Source organism: Zingiber officinale, chromosome 3A (assembly GCF_018446385.1).
Source record: "Zingiber officinale cultivar Zhangliang chromosome 3A, Zo_v1.1, whole genome shotgun sequence".
Lineage (NCBI taxonomy): Eukaryota > Viridiplantae > Streptophyta > Magnoliopsida > Zingiberales > Zingiberaceae > Zingiber > Zingiber officinale.
In genome coordinates this window covers 128,351,715-128,370,337 of record NC_055990.1, presented here as the reverse complement: position 1 = coordinate 128,370,337, position 18,623 = coordinate 128,351,715, and the positions used below count along the sequence as shown (strand labels likewise).

The window sequence follows — 18,623 nt, the reverse complement described above, 5'->3', positions numbered from 1 at the left end:
ATCAGCACTTACGACCCAAATAAATACCTTGACTGATGAGGTTAGCCATCTGAAGGAAATAATATCACAAAGAGACCAATAAAGGGTGCAAAGAGACCTAGAACGGGCTAATTTGGAGAAAGATATTAGAGATATGCGCCGACAACAAGAATTAATCATGAAACACCTTCAGTTGAGCTCCGCTCAAAGTCAAAATCCTCCCAATGACGACGATGATGATGCCTACGATGATAACGATGATGGCGGTGATGATTTTTGATGATTTTAATAATGTATGATGAATTTTTTCTCATGTTTACTGCTTTACACATTAATCAATGGTTTTTTAACTTTTCAACTCTGTCATTTGTAGGTTAAGTCTATTGTCTTCTTGCACTGTTCCACTGTCAATGTATGAGATGACTTATCTTTGACGTAGACTAATCTATATGATTATTAGTTGTGCACCAGTAACAAAATTAAAGCATAACTAGGCAATATGAATGGAGTCTCTAATACTCTGACTTTATTTTTGTCCTGATTTTATAATGTTGTTTGTGCAGGTCTCAATTTGGTGTGATCTCACTGTAGTTGAAGACAGCTGTATTTGTTCACTTCTTTTCGGTATTCCTAAGTTCATTAATATGCATTTACTGATCTATATATACAGTTAGCTTTAAATAATTATGTTATAGTTGTTTAATTATATAAAGTTAACTTTAAATAATTATGTTAAAGTTAGCTTTAAATAGTTGTTTAATTGTGTTCCTTCTTTTTGATAAGCTGCTCTTTCTTGTTTTGTCTTCAATGATAATGATGCATAAAAGTTCTGAATTTGATCTATGTACAATCTCAAAACTATATAGATACATAAAAGTTCTATATTTCATCTAGAATTACATCACACTATTCTAAAATTCTTTACTAGATAACGATGCATCCTCCTACTTTAAAATTTTGCAAAGAGTTGTTAAAAATGTGCTAAAGTTATTCATATGAAATTGTCAACTAGTTAACACAATGAAAGGAACAATTATTTTAAACATCCTTTAGTTTACATTAAATACCAACCAAAGATAAAACTATAAATTCAGCAAATTAAAATGAAAAATAAAGTTAACTAAGTGAGAAATTTGAACCCTAATACCATACTTCACAAGATCTCTCTCTCTTTCTCTCTATATGATGTGCCAATTATATTAGGTTGTATCATAGTTACGATACATGTACTTAGTTTCAAAATAATTCTTATAATTTTATTTACCGTTGCTATGATATGGATGATTCATATCGTTGGTAAATATGATTTTTATTAGAATTAGGGCTTTTATTAGAATGTTTAAGGAATTTTACATTTATGTTTTGTTTTTAATTATTCTTTTTACATGGCTATATGGTATAATATTTACAATCTTTCTTGTTACACATAATCTAGTTTATTTGTTTGTTGTTATGTAGGCAAAGGAGATTTTATGGGGATCAAAGATTTTGTGGCACACGAATATGACTTGGGTTGATGTGTTGGGGATCAAAGTTATGTATTCTTAGTGTTGTTAGATGGATGATGGACTTGGGTTGTTGAACTTGTAAACTTTGTTGAACAAGATGGATCTTGTATGTAAACTTTGTTGAAATCTTTATATTTCTTGAATTATGAGTTGATGTGTTGATCTTAAATTAGGATGTGTTGAATGTTAAATTAGGATGTGTTGATGTTAAATTAGGATGTGTTGAATGCATATTATTTTTATGTATTTGGATAGTATTGCAGAAATAAATTGAAGCTGGGAAAAAATATTTGATATAGGGACGAATTTGGCAACGAAAATGAGTTGTCCCAATTCTATCGTAATTTGGGACAAAATTATTTTCGTCCCAGAATTTGGGACGAATTTTGGGACGAATCCACAAAATTCGTCCCAAAATTCGTCCCAGAATCTGGGACGAATCTACAAAATTCGTCCCAGATTTTGGGATGAATTTTGGGACGAAAATTTATCATATGATTATAAAAAATTTGGCAAACTTTTGTTGCCAAATTCGTTGCCAATTTTGCAACAAATTTATTTTTCGTTGCAAACTTAGGAACAAAAATGACAACAAAAAATCTGCGACGAATTCTGGGACAAATTTTGTGGATTCGTCCCAAAATTCGTCCCAGATTCTGGGACGAATCACAAAATTCGTCCCAAAATTCGTCCCAGATTTTGGGACGAATTTTGGGACGAAAATTTATCTGATTATCAAAGGATTTGGGAAGTTTTTGTTACCAAATTCATTGCCAATTTTGCAAAAAATTTATTATTCGTTGCAAACTTAGGACAAAAATGACAACAAAAGAAATTTTGTCACCGAATTTGTCCCCAAATTCGTTCCAATATTAGGGACAAACTTGGCAACAAAATATAATTTGTCACCGAATTCGTCCCCAAATTTGTTGCAAAAATAGAGACAAATTTGGCGGAAAATTTATGTGAATTCGTCCCCAAATTCGTTCCTAAGTTTGCAACAAAAATAGTTTTCGTTGCTAATTTGTATACTTTTTTGCAACGAATTTGGAGACGAAAATTTTATTCGTCGCCAAATTCGTCCCCAAATTCGTTCCCAAATTTGCAACAATCCATAATTCCTTCCAAAAGTTGGCATCAACCATTTTGGGACGAAAAAATTTTCGTCCCAATTTTTGTTCCTAAAATTTTTGCAACGAATTTTTTTTTAAAATTCGTCCCCAATTTTGTCCCAAAATGTCTTATTTTTTTGTAGTGAGAGATTAATTAAGTAATTAATTAAGGTTAGTTAATTAATATAGGATTTAGTTGATTGAATTGGTTAAGCAATTTTGTAACAGATTATTTTCTGAACTTTAATTCCAGATTTAGTAAACTAGTATCAATGTGCTAATTAACAAATGGTTAATGAGAATTATTTTTTTGATGTTTGATTGAAATAATCGATTGATTAATAAGTTGACTAATGGATGGACTAATTAATAGGTAATAATTATGTTGTTTGATTAATGAGTAATGATCGATAATTAAGGTTGTGGATCTATTTAAAGAAATAATTAATTAGTCTTTTTAGTAAATTAGATAACAAATTGGGTCATGAATTTATGAATCAATTGAGTGATTGATTAATTAGCTTATTAAGTTGGTTAAATTAATTAATTTGATAATTAATGAAATTACTAATCAGATTAAAGGATTGGAAAAAATAGAGGTCGATGGATAAGGAGCCCGACTTAGAGTATATTGAAATTTTTATAAAAACAGAGAAAAAAGGGAGGGTGGAATCTGGCTTAGAGGATACCAAAATTCTTACTAGGACGGAGGAAAAAAAGAGTAGAAATTCTTAGAGGATATTGAAATTCTTATATATCAAAATAGAAGAAAAATGGATAAGAAATCTGGCTTAAAGGATATCGGAATTCTTATCAAAATAGAAGAAAAAGAAGTGGTGGAATTTGACTTAGAGGATACCAATAAAAACTACCAAAAACCTAGTAATAGGATAAAGATTTGACCAAATGAATCGAGGTTGAAGTAAAGTAACCATAAACAATGAGATGAATTCTTTTACCTATTCTGATGCTTAAGTTCGATCTGGAAATTTCTTATGGATGTTATTTTAATAAAGTGTGGAGGTACATAAAGTTAAGAGTTAGCAAGTTTTGAATTATTATTATAAAATGTTCAAGGTATTTTTCCTAACAAGTTATATTGAAAAGCATGTGCAATGTAATTGTTTAATTTTTATTATAAACGTTGAATTTGCTGAGTCTTTAGACTCACTAAGTCCATATGATGTAGGAAATAAGAAAATGGAGAGTCTTAATGGATGAACTATCTTGGTACCAGTACCACACCTGATAATCTTCTCTCTCAATTGATGATATTTTTATGTTCCAGGATATTGAGTTACTTAGTCATTGGTTTATTTTATTTTGGTTTATTTTATTTGAAGTAATTAGATGGTACTATTAATATTTGGCCATTTAAAAGGGGTCGATTGCGCGCACATCCTAATGTTTATTGGATATTCTCTTCCTACCATGACAGTTAGATGGTTATATACTTGATTTCTTGATGAATACATGTGTAGTGTATGTCCTTGGAGTTTGAGCTATTTAATTATAAAATTTCAGACCTTTATATTCCTTGCTATGTGTAGAGTGTTAGGATATGTCAAGTTATCTAGCTACTTATTGTGGATAAATTACGCTATCACAACCAGTCTCATAGACAGTCAAACTACATAAATAAACTACTAAGAGGCATCAAGAGGGCCGCGTGTAGCGTGCAAAAGTGGTGGCTCACGCGTTGTTCGACAGGGCTAGGAAACCAAACTACAAGTGTCGCCAACAATGACAAAAAGCAGCTCATTCGTGATGGTTATTGTGATGATGGGGAAAAGAATACATGTGCGACTGTCAATGTGACTAAACCAACGTCATCGTTATGCATGCACATGGAGAAGAGACGGCATGGCAGAGTGCACAGTAGTGAAGAGGGAAGGTTTAAACTTAGGATTTAATAACGGAACTAAGAATTTAATCGTTCAATCGACTCATCAAAATATAATTTAAATTCCTAAAATTCTAATAAAATCATACATATTATTTTATGTTTATTTCTTAATTTATTATTAGTTATTCTAATATTTTTTCCTGTATTAACCTAAATGAAGTCTAAATTATATATATATATATATATATATATATATATACACACGAAATTTTTATCCGGGGTGTCCAGCATGGACGGCACAGCTTCATCGATGGTGATTTTTTTTTCTTTTTAAATTTTTTTAAGCTCTAGCTTATGCTAATACGATTTTACATTAGGATTTTAAAATTGAGTTATAATATTAAGTAAAAAAAATTTAGAATTGAAAAAATATTAGGTATATATATACATAGTTGGTATTCTCCCCAATGATCCCTGCACGATTATATGTGATTTCTAGTATAACAGTGCCCTGTCAATATTTTCTAAATTTTTTTATTTTCGTTGCCCTTTCTCTTTCGACATTCTCCGAAGTTCCTTTACCCCTCTCGGCGACTCCAAAGTTAGGTTTTCTTGTCGCGACACCCAGCCCCGACCCAGAGGCCGGGCCGTCCTGGGCGATTGCCCAGGGCCCCAAGTTTGGAAGGGGCCCACAATTCTAAATGTTTATATATATATATATATATATATATATTAATTGTTTTAAGAATTTTGTAAACCTTGCACTGTGCACCTGCTCTTCCGCCGTCGCACAAGCGCGTGCTCTTGGAGGGGCCCACAACTTGTAAATGTTTATATAATTTATATATATATTAATTATTTTAGAATTAAGTTTTGTAAACCTTGCACTGTTTGTCCGTTGCACCTGCTCTTCCGCCGCCGCACAACGACATAAGCAGACAAGCTCAAGCAAATTGCAATCTCCGCCAGCGTTATCTCCTTTTTCATATTCTCTACTTCTCAATTTTTTTTTTACAATTACATTACTTTTCTTTTAACCTTCTCTTTTCATTTTTATTTGCTCTCCTTTTTATTGGCGACTCTACGACGATATTATAGTGAGACTGCGCCTTTGCCACTTCTTTGCACGGCTGCATCATCACCAACACGGTTTTAAATGGATTAGTAATTTTATTTATTGAAAAAAAATAAAATAATCTTAAAATTAATAATATTATAGATGATTTTACATCTAGAAAAATTAGAAGAAATCATTATAAATAATTTTTACTTTATAAAAAAATTAAAGACCTATTTTGATCGTTTTGCCCTGGGCCTCCTGATTGTTAGGACCGGGGCTAGCGACACCCTCCTCGACGCAACGCCCTCCATGACGCGACGCCCTCCTCGACAAGATGATCCCTACACAATGCCCTCCTCGACGTGACACCCCTCGAGCCACGACAATCCTTGCATGATTATGTGCGATGTCCTCCGAGTCACCACCTATATATGTGCATCCTTAGTCGAGAGCCATCCGATTGTTAACAATAGTGAGAGATCAAGTGAGAGATCAGGTTTCAAATGCGACTTATGATGGCCTTAGGAACTTCCATCTGAATTTGGTTTATTTTTATCCCTACTTTAAGAATTCTTATGAATCCTCTAAAATTTAATTTGTTGCGACCCTGGTCTAATATGAAAAAGAATATTTTTAACAGCCCTTCATACGAAGCACGTCCGATTCTTTTTATATGAACAATATTCTCAACAGTTTTTTTTTTCCCCATAAAATAATAAAATTAAATAAAAATTAGAGCATGGTGACCACTGTGCTCACCACTAGGGAAATTAAATAGTTAGTTGAAAGTTAATTAATTAGGTAAACAATATCTTGTTTTTGTGCCGATCTATTTTTCATCTGTTTTTTTTTCAGGAAATTTACAAAACAACATTCAAATAATGATAAATCGTCTTATTTTAAATGTTAATATTTTATTTATATAATATTTTAAATGTTATTTTTAATATAGAGGAAAGTATATGTTATAGATATAAACCATGGGTAGAAATACCTAATTAAGTTAATGACTTTTAAGAGTACGATACACCATTCTTTCAAAAATAAAGAGGAGATAAAAAAAAAAAAAACCTTTTTTCAAAGCTCGCTGATCGAGAGGGAAAGGGCAACAAAGATAAAAAATTTAAAAAAATTATCTTATGTTACTCTGTGTGTGTCCTACAGCAACAGCAGCAACTCGTGCTCCATTGCCTACTCGTAGGTCCACCTCGCCCTTTGCCAATGCTCTGTTATTTCTCAGCGCCTGCACATCAGTACAAATGTGAGAAGCACATCCAGTATCTAATACCCATGATGTAGAAATAGATAGATTGACTTCTATAACATATATACCTGAAGTGGAAGTCTCACTTCGCTTCTTCTTAAGATCCTCCAAGTATACCTTGCAGTTCCTCTTCCAGTGCCCGGTCTGACCGCAGTGGAAGCAGGTAGCATCCTTGGCAACCCCTCCTTTCGGCTTCAGTGCCTTGCCTTTGCCCTTGGTTTGAGACTTTCCCTTACCTTTGGGCTTGCCCTTGCCCTTGTGCTTCTGGACCATCAGAATGGGCTTAACCTTCTTAAGGTTAATCTCAGCAGTTCGTAACATACTAAGTAGCTCGGGCAGTGGCTTGTCAATCTCGTTCATGTTATAGTTGAGAACGAATTGACTATAGCTATCCGGCAAGGACTGCAAGATCAAGTCAGTGGCCAGCTCTTGGCCAAGTGGGAACCCAGTCTTTGTAGGTTCTCTATGTACCCAATCATCTTGAGTACATAAGGACCTACAGGAGCCCCGTCGACATCTGAAACAGTGCCTTAGAGATCTCAAATCTCTCATGCCTCGCTTATCCCTGATATAGTTGGCGAAGATGCTCAACCATATCGTAAGCGCCCATCAACTCATGTTGCTTCTGAAGCTCTGAGTTCATGGTCGCGAGCATTAGACAGGACACATCTAATGCGTCGTCTTGATGCTTCTTGTAAGCATCTTTGTCGGCTCGCGGGGCATTGGCAGGAGGAGCCTCCGGAATGGGCTGCTCCAGAACGTACAGTTTACGTTCTTGGGTGAGAACTATTCTCAAGTTCCTGTACCAGTCCAGGAAATTCGCTCCGTTGAGCTTGTCCTTCTCAAGGACAGATCGCAGGGAGAAGGAATTCGTGTTCGACGTCATGGTTATCTACAACAGAAAATTTGCAGAAATAAATATCATATTCTTTTAAAATCATTTAATTAGGCCTTTAACTAAATGATGCTCCCACTGAATACTATAATTCTTGTGGGACAAGATCCACATCATACTAACCCTTGAGTTAGCTTTGGCTAATACGCCCAAGGCTTAGTATGATCGGTAGGTAACGATTACCAATTACATCTCTATGCAACTCTTGTTTATAGGATCAAGATCCATATTTATATTAAAACTCGAGTTAGCTTTGGCTAATACGCCCGAGAGTTAATATAAACGTGATTTTGTCCTACCTTTCCAACTATTGGAAGAATGCCTATAGTTGACTCGATCCAACCGAGTAACTAGGAATACTCAATCTAATTGAGTTTGTATTCACCCATGCGTTGATAGGCGAGACCAAGATTGTCCCTCCATACCCTACCAAGATAATATGTATTGCTCTGCTTTGGCAGATTCAACAATACATGTGATCGAGGTAGTGATAGGTATCACGGCACGGTTAGGCATTTAGAGTTGGTTCGATCTAGATCTAATCTAATCGAGAAGGATGCATCTTGTGCACGACTTAGATCTAATCTAATCGTAAGGGTGCATCATGTGCACGACTTAGATCTAATCTAATCGTTAAGGCACTAATTAATTAATTAATTATTAAACATGCATCAGATACATAACAATTAATTAATTAATCTATTTGTGATTTAGTCATGGCCCTACTACGATCTTCTCAAGCCAATGAGAAGATCGAATGGTCAACCTAGGGTCAACAGCTTCTCTAAGCTCCTCCCTTTGACCACCTTGTGTTGCTCGTGCCCGCCTCGGAACTTCGTCTCGTGTGGACCCTCCACCGCTCCAATTTGAACATTACAATTTGAAACTCGAGTTACATTCGAGTCTAAATCTAATTTACAACCAGAATAAGAGAAAAGCACGACGCGCAGGCCGTGAAAAAAAATAAAAAATACAGCACACACAATCATATGACGGCACGCAGGCCGTATTATGAATTACAACACAAATCCAATCTTATTGGGTATTTTGGGCCATGACTATCACAAATTAATATATAATTCAAAATTATATATTTTTCATAATTTTTCTGTAATTTTAAAAATAATTTTTACAATTTTTATGAGTAAAATTTCCCGGCGGTCCCGTTTAGCGGTTTCGGGCGCAATCGCGGAACGGATCCCCTTGCGGGGCCCAGGGGCAGCGCCCCTACCCGCGATCTAACCATCGCGAGGGTTCCTTTGCGATCCAACAGCGCCTAAACCTGCTGTCCCAAAACGATTTGGGTCGAGACATTACCGTTTCGGAAAAAGGTTCGTTTTTAGCGATTTCGGGTGCAATCGTGAGCAAATTCCCTTGCGGGGTTAGGGCAATGCCCTACCCACGATCTAACCATCGTGAGTTGCTCCTGCGATCTAATGGCACCCGACCCCGCTGTCCCAAACGGATTTGGGGCAAAACGAAGCCGTTTAAAAGAAAACTTTCCGGTAGCCGAAGCCTACAAGTGCCGAGACACTTGTGCTTCGCTTCTACGGAAAAATTACTCATAAAAACTCAATTTTTACAGAAAATCACAGAAGGTATATTTTTCATAAAAATACAAACGAACTCGTACAAGTCTTTGCACGTGGCTCTGATACCACTGTTGGGAACTTCGGGCCGCGAAAACCGCTTTTTCGCGTCGTGGAAACCCCGAGTCACCCAAAGCCATGGATCTCGTGCAAAGATTCGTAAACAAAATTATCGAAAAACCTTTTTCTTGTACGAGTTTGTAAAAACTTTAGATCTACACTAAAGTTAAGATCATTACCCTTGTAGCGAAGCCCTTCGCGTTCCCGCTTGTCCAAGATGTCGCTGGATCTCTAGTTGTCAAAGTAGACAACCTCTATATGTATCCACACGGACACAAGTAGAAGGAGATGACCAAAACACAAGGTGTGCTAGCACCAATGGAGTGTTCGGCCAAGGAATGGGAGAATGAGAAGAGAGAGCACCCAAGGGAGAAGAAGAGTGAATGAATCAATGAAAGGAAATTCAAAACAACCCCCTTAGCCATCAAGTGGCCGGCCACTCTAGGAAGTGTAACCCCCACATTAATTCCAATTAATGTGGAGACCATTAAGAGTTGTAACCCCCATGAGGTGGCACTCTAGGATGATGTGGATCAACACTATTAGTTCACATCTTGCCACCTCACTAAATGACATGGCAACAAGTGTAACCTCCTCATTTAATGTGGGCCGGCCACATTAAATGCTATGGAGGCTTGTAACCTCCATGAGGTGGCACACATTGATGATGTGGAGCAATCCTATTGGTCCACATCTTGCCAACTCACTAGTGATGTGGTAAAAAGTCAAGTCAAACATGACTTTTTCTCTTCCTCTCAAATCAAGTCAAACTTGATCAAATCTCTCTCATGGTTGATCTAATCCAACCATATGATTCAAGCCAACTTAATATAATGAATCTAATTCATTAATTAAGTTGATTTAATGAGTCATAATCTAAATTAGACTCATTGAATACATGAATCAACTTGAGTCCAACTCAATTAGCCCAATTTGGATTACTCTTAATCCAATATGATTCATCAAATGAATCTAATCCTCTTAGTTCATCATATGAACCAAATCTCCATCTAATTGCCCTTAGTGTGTGACCCTATAGGTTCTTGTAACGTTGGCAATGCCCTAAACCCATTTAAGAGTATAAGTAATGAGCGGTATCTAGCAACACATCATTACTACCCAAGTTACAAGAATGTCGAGATCCGACATCACTTTGTGACTACCAATTGTGACTCCTCACAAAATATGTCATTGTCCTTCTATCCTAGACATCTAGATTGATCAATATAAGGCATAGACCGTGTCATCCTCTAATCAATCTAAATGTTGAACTCCAAGTAGACTCACTCGATCAAATGAGCTCAACATCTAATGTTGACTTATTTGGGCATGGCCATGCACTTCGTGGTCTAACTCTATCAAGAATATTGATGTCGCTCCTGTCATATGGGAGGGATAGATCCCATCTACATCACTCACATCCCTCTACATAATTTGTTACATACCCAGTAATCGCCTTTATAGTCCACCCTGTTACGGGTGACGTTTGACGAAACCAAAGTACATAACTCCTTATGTAGGGATCCATGGTGACTTCAGGTCTAAGGACTAATAGTCATACTAATAGCCACATGAGAAAGTATATGACACTCATATAACGATCCATGATACTTTCTCATGGCAGGTCATTCAGTATACATTCTCTAATGCATACCCATGTGTCAGCTTGATATCTCTATATCCATGACTTGTGAGATCAAGTCATCGAGCTGACCTACATGCTAGTCTTATTGTATTAACATTGTCCCTGAATGTTAATACTCGACTAGGAATGATTTAGAGTAGTGTTCCCTATATCATCTCACTATCGATTCAACCAATCGATTGATATAGGTAAGAACTTTCTACTCAAGGACGTTACTATACTTATTTTATCTGACACTAATACAAATAAGCATAATAACCAAAAACCAAATGCCTTAATATATATACAAGAATATGATATACATGAGTCCATACAATCATCAAATGATTGACTCTAGGGCTCTAACTAACAATCTCCCACTAGCACTAGTGTCAATCAGTATAGGCTCTAAGGTCTAATGACCTAGTGTGACCATCATGCTTCCTATGTGCCAAAGCCTTGGTCAAGGGATCTGCGATGTTAGCCTCTATAGGTAGTCTGCAAATCTTCACATCTCCTCTATCGATAATCTCTCGAATGAAATGGAAACGTTGTAGAATTGCTGTGAACTCTGCCAGCTCATTGCACTACCATTCAAGCAAAACACGAACCTCGACTGTGATCTTTAATCATCCTGATTGGTCTGGAAGCTAGCATCACTGTAACCCTTTACAATTAGCTTATCATTGCCTCCATATATCAAGAAATATTCTTTAGTCCTTCTTAAGTACTTAAGAATATTCTTGACCGCTATCCAGTGACCTTCACCTAGATCTGACTGGTATCTACTCGTCATGCTCAAAGCATACGAGACATCAGGTCGAGTACATAGCATAGCGTACATGATCGATCCTATGGTTGAGGCATAAGGGATCTGATCCATGCGGTCTCTCTCCTCTCTAGAAGAGGGACCTTGAGTCTTCGAAAGACTCACGCCATGGGACATCGGCAGAAATCCCTTCTTGGAGTTCTGCATGGCAAACCGAAGGAGTACCTTGTCAATGTATGTACTCTGACTTAGGCCAAACAATCTCTTAGATCTATCTCTATAGATCTGTATCCCTAGAATGCGGGATGCCTCGCCTAAGTCTTTCATTGAGAAGCAACTCCCTAGCCAGGTCTTGACAGACTGAAGCATAGGGATGTCCTTCCCAATGAGTAGTATGTCATCCACATACAATATGAGGAAGACAACTATGTTTTCTACAACCTTCTTGTAGACACAAGGCTCATCTTCATTCTTGATGAAACCAAACTGTTTGATAGCATCATCGAATCGAAGATTCCAGCTCCGAGAATGGCCTCTAGACATTTCTCGGAATCTGGTCTCATCACAGCTTCCTGATAGGTGGTGGGCTCATCCTCTATGAACACAATGTCATCATGGTCAGACAAGAGAAATGAGTATCTCTCAGGCTGACGACGTACCCTATCAGACCTGCGAAGAGGTATGTCTACTTGAACTGGTTGTTGTTCCTCAACTCTTTGTGGAACAACATCATCCACAACACTTTGTGGTTCCAGTTCAATTTCCATCGAGGCATTAGTGCTATTGTTCGCATCTTGAACTTCTTCAAGATCGAACGCGCTCCCACTAGTCTTTCTAGAAACAAAGTCCCTTTCTAGAAAGACCTCAGTCTTTGCCACAACTACCTTGTGCTGACTGGGAATGTAGAAGTAATATCCCTTAGTTTCCTTGGGATATCCAATGAAATAGCACTTGTCGGATTTGGGTCCTAATTTGTCTGAGACTTGACGTCGTACGTAAGCCTCATAGCCCCAAATCCTCATGAAAGACACCCGGGCATCTCTCCCAGTCCATATCTTATATGGTGTCTTTATCACGGCCTTGGATGGAACTCGGTTGAGAATGAAAGCTGCCGTGTCTAGAGCATATCCCCATAGATATGTCGGAAGATCTGTGTGACTCATCATAGATCGTACCATATCTAATAAGGTACGATTCCTCCTTTCGGATACACCATTCCACTGTAGTGTTCCAGGAGGAGTGAGTTGAGATAAAATCCCACACTCAGCTAAGTAGTCACGAAACTCATGACTTAAGTATTCACTACCTCGATCTGATCGAAGTATCTTAATACTCTTGTCAAGCTGGTTCAGTACTTCATTCTTGAATTCTTTGAACTTTTCAAAGGATTCAGATTTATGTGTCATCAAATACACATAACCATATCTACTGAAGTCATCAGTAAATGTGATGAAGTACCTATAACCGCCTCTAACAGCGACATTGAAAGGGCCACATACATCACTATGTATGAGTCCTAACAAATCAGTCGCTCTTTCGCTGTGCCCACTAAAGGGAGTCTTGGTCATCTTGCCTCGTAGGCATGACTCGCATATCTCATATGATTCAAAATCAAATGAGTCCAGCAAACCATCCTTATAGAGCTGGGATAAGCGCTTGTCATTTATATGACCTAAGCGACAGTGCCAGAGATAAGTTTGGTTCATGTCATTTGACTTGAACCTCTTGGTACTAATGTTATAGATAGGGCTCTCAAGGTCTAGAATATAGAGTCCGTTTATTAGTGGTGCACTACAATAGAACATATCTTTTAAATAAACAGAACAACATTTGTCTTTTATTATAAAAGAGTATCATTTCTTGTCTAAACAAGAAACTGAAACTATGTTCTTAGTAAGAGCAGGCACATAACAACAATCATCTAAATCTAGTACAAGCCCAGAGGGCAGAGATCATTTGACTTCTTCAAGATCGAACGCGCTCCCACTAGTCTTTCTAGAAACAAAGTCCCTTTCTAGAAAGACCCCAGTCTTTGCCACAACTACCTTGTGCTGACTGGGAATGTAGAAGTAATATCCCTTAGTTTCGTTGGGATATCCAATAAAATAGCACTTGTCGGATTTGGGTCCTAACTTGTCTGAGACTTGACGTCGAACGTAAGCCTCACAACCCCAAATCCTCATGAAAGACACCTGAGCATCTCTCCCAGTCCATATCCTATATGGTGTCTTTATCACGGCCTTGGATGGAACTCGGTTGAGTATAAAAGTTGTCGTATCTAGAGCATAACCCCAAAGGTATGTCGGAAGATCTGTGTGACTCATCATAGATCGCACCATATCTAATAGGGTACGATTTCTCCTTTCGGATACACCATTCCACTGTGGTGTTCCAGGAGGAGTGAGTTGGGATAGAATCCCACACTCAGCTAGGTAGTCACGAAACTCATGGCTAAGGTATTCTCCACCTCGATCGGATCGAAGTATCTTAATACTCTTGCCAAGCTGGTTCTGTACTTCATTCTTGAATTCTTTGAATTTTTCAAAGGATTCAGACTTATGTGTCATCAAGTACACATAACCATATCTACTGAAGTCATCAGTAAATGTGATGAAGTACCTATAACCGCCTCTAGCAGCGACATTGAAAGGGCCACATACATCACTATGTATGAGTCCTAACAAATCAGTCGCCCTCTCGCTGTGCCCACTAAAGGGAGTCTTGGTCATCTTACCTCGTAGGCATGACTCGCATACCTCATATGATTCAAAATCAAATGAGTCCAGCATACCATCCTTATGGAGCTGGGATAAGCGCTTGTCATTTATATGACCTAAGCGACAGTGCTAGAGATAGGTTTGGTTCAGGTTATTTGACTTGAACCTCTTGGTATTTATGTTATAGATAGGGCTCTCAAGGTCTAGAATATAGAATCCGTTTATCAGAGGTGCACTACAATAGAACATTTCATTTAAATAGACGGAACAACATTTGTTCTTTATTATAAACGAAAAACCTTTCTTATCCAAACAAGAAACAGATATAATGTTCTTAGTTAAAGCAGGCACATAACAACAATCATCTAATTTTAGTACAAGCCCAGAGGGCAGAGATAGATGGTAAGTTCCTACAGCAATAGCAGCAACCCGTGCTCCATTGCCTACTCGTAGGTCTATCTCACCCTTCGTCAATGCCTTGCTATTTCTCAGCGCTTGTACATTAGTACAAATGTGCGAAGCACATCCGGTATCTAATACCCACGATGAAGAAATAGAGAGGTTGACTTCTATAACATGTATACCTGAAGTAGAAATCTTATTTCTCTTCTTCTTAAGATCTTCCAGGTATTCTTTGGAGTTCCTCTTCCAGTGCCTTGCTTGTCCTTGATATAGGTGACAAAGATGTTCAACCTGTTAGGACCAAAAGTAGCTAGGGGGGGTGAATAGCTCGTCGCGTTCGCTCGGTGCTCGGCGTTGCTTGTTCCTTCAAAGATGTGCAGCGGAAATACAAAGAAACAAATCACACAACGCTAACAAGGTTGGTTTACTTGGTATCCACCTCACAAGAGGTGACTAGTCCAAGGATCCACACCTACGCACGCACCCTCCACTAATGAAACTCTCCTTTATGGTAACTACCAAGGGCGGAGAAGCCCTACAAGACTCAGTACACGAAGAGAGGGAAAGGATACAAGAAATACAAGCTTACAAGCTTACAATGAGTACAAACCCTAACCCTAGCTTCTCTTCTTGGCTTTGATCCGCCTCTTGACTTGGAAACCTTCCAAGATCCTTCAAGAAATGGCGATCTGAGCTTTGCAAGTGCTGTGGAGAAGCTGGCGAGAGATCTGGAGTGAATCGGTGAAGCGGTGCCGCAGCCATCGCACGCCTGCAGCTATAAACGACGCCAACGGTCGGATCCCGATCAATTCGAATGTTCCCAATCGATCGGGGAGGCTTTGGATCGATCCATGGATCGATCCAGAGCGCCTCTGTGCTCTGGGAAACACGCCTGGATCGATCCACGGATCAATCCAGCGCTTATCGTGCGAAGCAGCCGCGTCCCAATCGATCCACTGATCGATTGGGACATCTGGATCGATCCACGGATCGATCCAGAGGCTTTCTGTTCGCTGGGAGAAGCCTGGATCGATCCACTGATCGATCCAGCTCCTGGATCGATCCCCTGATCGATCCAGCTCCTGGATCGATCCCCTGATCGATCCAGTACTTGGTTTTTGCCCAAAACCAAGTTTCAAGACTCCCAAACCAACATCCGGTCAACCTAGACCTGTTGGTACATCATGCCTAGCATCTGGTCACTCCCTTGACCTGCCAGGACTTCCCACCAAGTGTCCAGTCAATCCCTTTGACCCACTTGGACTTTTTTCGTCGTGCCAAGTATCCGGTCACTTTCTTGACCTACTAGGACTTCCACCAGATGTCTGGTCAATCCCTTTGACCCATCTGGATTTCCTCGTGCCAAGTATCCAGTCAATCCTTTGACCTACTTGGACTTCTCAACACCAGATGTCCGATTAATCCTTGATCTATCTGGATTTTCCCTTGCCTGGCTTCACTTACCAGGGCTTCCACCTAGCTTCACTCACTAGGATTTTCAATCTGCCTGGCTTCACTCACCAGGACTTTCATACTGCCTAGCTTCACTCACTAGGACTTTCTTCTGCCTAATATCCCAGTTAGGACTTCCCAGTCAAGTATCCGGTCATCCTTGACCTACTTGACTCTCCTTCAATCAACCTTGCATTTGTCAAACATCGAAACCCAAACCAAGACTCAAGCTTGGTCAACCAGGTCAACCTTGACCTGAGGGATGTTGCACCAACAATCTCCCCCTTTTTGATGTTTGACAATACCAACACTATCACTTACAATACCACATGTAAGTTAGGCTTATCCCATAGCCTAAACCTTCTTCATGCCACTAGGTAATGAATACATAAGTTAAGCCCTTCAGTCTCCCCCTACGAGGGCAAACTCCCTCTAGGTAATGAAAGCCTAACTTACTCCCTTTCATTCTCCCCCTATTGGCACACATCAAACCATCTTTGAGCACACATCAACCCGTGTCTCAATTTTGGGCACTCTTCAACAAATGTCCCATTGTTGAAAACTCTCCCCCTGAAGAGTTGCTCATCGTTGTTCACAACTTCACTCGTTGTGACCAACACGATAATGAAGGTCCCATACCCTTCATTAACCTTAACCCTACATTCTCCTCCAATGTAGGCAAATGCCCATCCTTGAGCATTATCCACTTAAAGCCACTTGAACAATGAGGATATCCACTCCCCATTAAAGTTCAAACGCTCAACCTTGAGCATGTTCTTAACGGAAGGTTGACCACCTTCCAAGGTTCATGAAAAATAATTTTCATGTCTTTAAAGAGTCCCTCCCCCTAAAGACATGGTGGTAACTTCTGTCATTGCACCAACAATGACTTGGAATCCCCAAAACTTTAGGAAACCCAATTTTAGAAGTTTTGAGGTTCAAATATTCAAAATTTGAAATAAACCTCAACCTAAACTTCAACTTAGCCTTCCTTAACCAATCCATCCTTGTTTTCCACACGAAAACACCCTTTTTATGTATACAAATGTATTTTCAGGGGTTTAGAATGGTTACCTAGACTAAAATAGATTTAGAGTGCTGAAATCAGGCCTTCCCAGCCAAAATCAGCATCCTGGATCGATTGGAGTTGGGTTCCAATCGATTCAACCTATCTGAATCGATCCACTGATCGATTCAGGATGTGTGGATCGATCGGCTGATCGATCCAGCGAGCTTCTGCTCGCGAGAATTGCCTTATGAATCGATCCACGGATCGATTCAGGCACTCCAATCGATCCATGGATCGATCGGAGCTCTGATAGTTGCTGAAATTCCATTTCAGTCAACTTCAGAAACCCCTAGAAAATTCTACAAAAATCCAAAATTCATGAAATTTCGTGTAGACATTATTTAGGGCATACTTAATCATGGAAAAATGGTTTTCTAAGAAAATACCTCATATTTTCAAAGATTGACACAAACTTGAAAGCTTGCTAAAACTTTAGCGTTTTCTTCAAGTTTGTGTCTAACTATTCAATGGTGATTACTATCAAAAGATAGCCTTCACCAAGGTTTTCCAAAAACATTTTAAAAACATTTTCAAAACCAATATCCCATCATGTTCCTTGGGCATAATGCACATGACTTGTACATTAGCTTTCCCAATGATGGGAAAACACATAACTATGTGTTTTGATGAACCTAAAACTCAAAAGAATGCACTAAATCAACATCTTGAGTTTTGTTCATCTTCCTAACATCTCACTTATATCTAATGTGCACTAAAACACATACAAGTCACCTTATAGTCCTTGTGAGATGTAAGATTTTGATTTTGCCCTAATCTAGGGATCATGCATATCTATCTAGGCATTCTAGAGTTATTAGACATCCACCTAGGATGTCACTTGTTAAAAATTTGTTGTTAAATGCCATTTGTCCTTAAGTACAAGAAATTAAACTTAATGCATGATTATGTTATGGCATACATCAAAAGGAAATAATTTTCAAAAGAAAATATCCTATAACTACATGATGTATGAATGTCATGACATGGTATTTTTGGATTTTTCATAATAAAACAATGAATGCAAAAATAGACATGATGTCATGGCATATGATGGGCAAACAATCATGGCAAGATTTAGCATTAATAAAATATACCTAGATTAACTATCTAAGTATCCTTAAAACCTTAGCTAAACTTACAACTTAACCTAGATTGCCCTAAAGTGCTTCAAGAAAATGCCAAAGCCTAAGTTTGCATTTCTAATTCCCTTGATTAATTTATGCCAATTAAAATTAAGTATATTCCTCAAATGTTGGCATATTCCATTTTTCCACAAG

The 18,623-nt window shown here is 38.3% G+C and overlaps 1 long non-coding RNA gene across 1 annotated transcript; it reads left to right on the top strand.

Annotated features, from left to right (window-relative positions):
- Positions 1-421: 421 nt before the first annotated feature.
- On the top strand, positions 422-1,633 carry LOC122054016. Its single transcript, XR_006132511.1, has 2 exons — positions 422-603; positions 1,438-1,633. It is a non-coding gene; the product is annotated as an uncharacterized LOC122054016 (long non-coding RNA).
- The last annotated feature ends 16,990 nt before the right edge of the window (positions 1,634-18,623 follow it).